This window comes from Myotis davidii, unplaced genomic scaffold, assembly GCF_000327345.1.
Source record: "Myotis davidii unplaced genomic scaffold, ASM32734v1 scaffold904, whole genome shotgun sequence".
Taxonomy (NCBI): Eukaryota; Metazoa; Chordata; class Mammalia; order Chiroptera; family Vespertilionidae; genus Myotis; species Myotis davidii.
The window spans coordinates 667,650-673,167 of record NW_006295888.1 but is presented as its reverse complement, the minus strand read 5'-3'; positions in this window follow the sequence as shown (position 1 = coordinate 673,167).

The window sequence follows — 5,518 nt, the reverse complement described above, 5'->3', positions numbered from 1 at the left end:
GCACATGCAGGAGGCAACCAATCGATGTGTTTCTCTCACATCGGATATTTCTCTCTGTCTTTCCCTCTCTCTTCCCCTCTTTCTAAAGATCAATGGAAAAATATCCTCGGGTGAGGATTTAAAACAAAAACACACAGAAAACTCAAACAAAAGTTATACCCCAGCTATACGCCAGAGTAGACATAGGAAAGACACAATTCTTGATGCCAAGGAGCTTACAGGATAGCGTTTTTTCTTTTGTCCGCTGTCGTCAATCTTTAAAAGACTTGAATTCTGGAACCATATCACAGCAGGTGTAACTGTAGGCTAGAGTCGCTGACCGACGCGTTCACAACGCGCTCCCTTGGTGAGCGCACCTCCATCAAGTAGAACTTTCAATGTTTATTTCGCAAGGAGGACCTTCGAGGTACCACCCGCGTTTGGAAATGTCATTGGCACATGTGGCCACCTGGTTTCCAGTGGCCAGATGGATCCTGACCTCACGCCAAGGAATGTGTAAGGCCCATGAGATGTGTTAGGGCTGTGCCTTTGGCATGATTTTAGGGGGCAAAGATCCACTGAATCAGCCCCATCTCTTGTCTTTGTGTGGCTTTCTGTGTCACCCAAGTAAATTTCAAGCGTCTGATCTGAACGAGTAGAGAGGCCACGTGAAACGTAAGGTCCTTTCTTGCTTTGTATTTTGAGATAAAAACTTGTACGTGGTCTACTTTTCTTGCCTAAAACCTCATGGCTACTTTTCTTACTAACCCTCTTCTAACGGGGCCCCAGACTTTGGTGTTGGTTTTGAGGTGCATGGGCCACTCTACTAGGGCGGGGCTCGTGTCATGAGCTTCATGTTAGTGAGATGCCGGGTATCAACTCTATCCCTGCATATGTAGAGGCACTTTCCCATCTTAACACCGCTTCCCTAACACGCAAACCCAGACAGACATGAGGACCCACACACATGTCATTTCTCCTCCAAGTTAATCCAATGTGTACGGTTGACTAGGAACTAAATCCAACATCACTGGTGGCATTTTTGGCCCTTGGAACCCACAAAAAATGGACTGCCCAGTCCTTTGAAGAGTGGCATGAGTCCCCAGGATATTAAATTCCAAGCAGCACTTTCTCCATTTGCCACGGCGAGTCCTGAACCTTCGTTTCATGCTTCTTTTTGTATTTTTTCCTGGGTTCTTTTCTCACTTGGGATGACAATAAACATAAAAACAGGGGATACAGATATACTGTAATATTTTTCTAATGTTTTCAATTAAGCAGCAGCTGCTGTTACCAAGCTGCCATCTCGGTTGCTATGAGGGTTTTGTGTGCGTGCCAGTGCGGGGCCGGTTACTTGAATATACTCATCCGATCGCTGGGGCTGGTCTGTGGAATCTCTGTTAATATTGTGCATCCTCCCCACCCCCGACCACGGGGTTCTGAAAGGGGCACCATCTTGTCTAGTGAATCCACGTGGGGTCGAGGACTCCAGATCCCTTTATCTGAATCCAGTCAAGATCCCCATGAGTCAGCTCAAACTTCCAGGACAAAGAGAATCCAAGACTCAAGAATCTGTGTTTTTGAGACCCACCGAGTCTGTTATGCTTCCTTGGTTGCCCCATCGTAACTGGGCACAACCTTGTCCAAAGATATGCCAAGTCAAGCGAATGCACGTCTTTTATCACACGTGCGAGAGCAGATATTTCAAGATGCAAGTGCTTGCCCTATAGCGATGAGCCTCCTAGAACATAATTCAAGAGTTTAACCTCACAGATCTAGCTCTTGGCACACATCTGGTATACCAGAAGGCTTGGGAAGGACTTTTGTTGAATGAATGGATGCATTCTAAGAGCATTATATTCAATGGACCTAGTCTTTGAGCTCCAAGCTCCTGCCTTCTCCTATAGACTTGCGGAATTTGAAGTAGCAAGTGGCTACTTTGACGAACCCATAGTCTTCTTCATGGGGCCTGGGCTTGTTTTCATCTGCAAATCAAAACTGAATGAGGTATATGTCTTGCATATCCCACGATGAAGGAGTCCCCGTGGGGTTTCGAGGGTGCTACTCAAATAATACGGTTTTAATATCTGCTACCCGGTCCATTCTGTCCTTTAGCTGAACAAACCAATTAAGACAGAACTCCGCATAAACTGCCGGGGAATAAGAACATGATGGACTTTATTCTTAAGTTCTTTCTTTATGTATTTATTTATTTATGTATTCATTTATTTATTTTTGTTGTTAATCCTCACCCGAGGATATTTTTCCATTGCTTTTTAGGGAGAGGGGAAGAGAAAGGGAAAGACAGAGAGAAACATTGATGTGAGAGAAACACATCGATTGGTTGCCTCCTGCGCACGCCCTGACCAGGGCTCAGGCCGGGGAGGAGCCTGAAATCAAATCAAACCCGGGCCCTTTGGTCCACAAGCCAACCAGCTAGGGCAAGAGTTGCTTCTTTATATACCCTGTGGTGTCGTGTCTTGCATACAGTACATGCTCAATAAACACGCTTTCATTGTGTGACATTAGAGAAGAGGCGTAGAGGTTCAATGCCATGCTATCTCCAAGGGCCATATTTCATGTTGATGTGCTAGGACAGGACTAGAGGAAATGATTGAATGATTGCATAGGGAGGCAGGTGGTATTTTTTCTTTATCGGCGCTAACACGGAAGGTTAGAGTAGCAGACATTTGGCCAGCCCACACCTCTTCCCAGCCAGCCTCTTTGGAGCCTCAAGAATCTGGTTTTTTGAGAATCTGTTATGCTTCCTTGGTTGCCCCATCCTAACTGAGTCCAACCTTGGCTAAAGGTATGCAAAGTCAGGCGAGGATTACTACTTACTACGGAATTGCAGTGTGTCCCATCATGATCATTCTTGGGGTAGCGGCACCCACATCCTTTACCCTCTTATATGGTTTCTGGCCATTGACTGTAGCATAGTTCCAGCATTATTTTTAAAAAAGGCTTCCTTGGTTGCCCCATCCTAACTGAGTCCAACCTTGGCTAAAGGTATGCAAAGTCAGGCGAGGATTACTACTTACTACGGAATTGCAGTGTGTCCCATCATGATCATTCTTGGGGTAGCGGCACCCACATCCTTTACCCTCTTATATGGTTTCTGGCCATTGACTGTAGCATAGTTCCAATATTATTTTTTAAAAAAGGGTTTTTAACGGATATCAAGATGGCATTTAACGGGACAAGAGAAGCATTGGTTTTTTAAAAATAAAATCAACCCCTGACGAGAACTTTCTTTCTATCCTGTAGGCACAGGGCCACGCCCAGGAGGGGGTCCCTGTAGGAAAACCTAATCAGCCCAAGAACTAACCCAGTGATGGCGAACCTAGGACACGCGTGTCAGAGGTGACACGCGAACTCATTTTTTTGGTTGATTCTTCTTTGTTCAATGGCATTTAAATATATCAAATAAATATCAAAAATATAAGTCTTTGTTTTACGATGGTGGCCAAGATCAAAAAATTTCTCTTTGTGACACGCACCAGAGTCAAGTTAGGGTTTTTCAAAATGCTGACACGCCGAGCTCAAAAGGTTCGCCATCCCTGCTCTGACCTGTGGTTTTCTGAGTGCTGGCCTGATCTGGGGAGATGACCCCATGCTCTTAGTTTAGAAGCTGTTGAAACGACACGCTCACGTGTCTCCAGTCCACAGTTCTGACGGGCGGGCCACGTCTCTTTAATGACGGTGAATCCTTCAGGCCTTTTGTTTGAAGACTGGACATCGCCTCTTGACACTTGGACGGGCGACGCAACTTTGCGGCTGAAAAATGCATCGCAGGCGTTTAATAAAGGCCAGACGCAGGTTCGAGACGGGGCTCGACACGCTGCCAGCAGGTGCTCTTAACTTTCTGTCGCTGCTGGTGGAGCAGAAGTGCAAACAGGTCAGGCTCCATCTCTTAGCCGCAGAAAGACATTAAAAGAGGTTTTTCTCAGTTACCTCACCTTTAATAAAATGAAGTCATCTTATATATTAATATATTAATATTACAGCTGGGCAGCAACTCCTGCGGACGGAGCTCCAGTTAATAGTTACATCAAATCGAATCTCAGATTTTATGAGTGATAAAATGACAATAAAACGGGTCTGGTCAGTCGAGATAATAACTTCATTCAGTACTTTGGCTTGTGTGTTTAAGGTTGCCATGATAAAACTGTAATTTTAGACTCCAAAGTGTGTTAATAACATTAAGTGAGGTAATAGGCAAAGTGCACTGATAATGCAATACCCACAGGACCGCAGTAATAGAAATAATTTATAATGTATCAGCAATAAAATCTTTAATGTTATCTCCATGCAGGCCAGACACCGTATAGGGGGGGGTTCAGATTACACACGTCCTCTCCCCTCCCCCTGCCATGGACATAAGCGTTAACCTAAAATAATTAAGAAAATGGTTTTCAGAGAGCAGAGATCCTTTCACAGTTACGGCATAATGACCATCCTATTAACTATTTCCACCCCAGTCCACTTACCTATGATGGATGGAACCTGATTCCAAAGTTAGTAAGTAAGCATTTCTAAAAATAATCACGAGTCGTTTTCATTCATTCCTGGCTTTCTTTCTCTTTTTTCCCCCGACAAATAGAACAATTTCTAATTTTTAGCGTTTGCAAAGGGATATTTTCAAAGATGGAGGAATCAGTTTATTTGCAAGACTGGAAATTATTTTATTTTGTGAAATCAAGGGTTTTACAGGTCAGAAACTAATTCCACAAATTGTATCTTTTTTTTTTTTGAATCATCCCCCAATGAACATTTTCTTGACGATCAAACGTTAAACAATTTTGTTGGGTGACTTTATTTCCTGTGACTAAATTAGGAGTATTTCTGCTGGTAACGCCTTCGAGAAAGAAGGGCACAGTGAAAGGGCTAATCGATGACGTACATACCATGTTGTAGGACAGTAGTTTTCTGCTTAAAAGGTGCACCCCTATGTTTGCTGTAGCTTATTGACAATAGCCTGTATATGGAAGCAACCCAGATGTCCACCAATAGATGAATGGATAAAGAAGAAGTGGATAGCCCTGGCCAGCTTGGCTCAGTGGATAGAGCTTCAGCCTGCGGACTGAAGGGTCCCAGGTTGGATTCCGGCCAAGGGCACATGCCTGGGTTGCAGGCTCGATCCCCAGTAGGGGGCGTGCAGGAGGCAGCCGATCAATGGTTCTCTCTCATCATTGATGCTTCTATCTCTCTCTCCTCCCTTCCTCTCTGAAATCAATAAAGAAATATATATATAAAAAAGAAATGGATAGTCCTAGTGCAGTGATGGCGAACCTTTTGAGCTCGGCGTGTCAGCATTTTGAAAAACCCTAACTTAACTCTGGTGCCGTGTCACATACAGAAATTTTTTGATCTTTGCAACCATAGTAAAACAAAGACTTATATTTTTGATATTTATTTTATATATTTAAATGCCATTTAACAAAGAAAAATCAACCCAAAAAATGAGTTTGCGTGTCACCTCTGACACGCGTGTCATAGGTTCGCCATCACTGTCCTAGAGGGAATTATTCCAAATGAA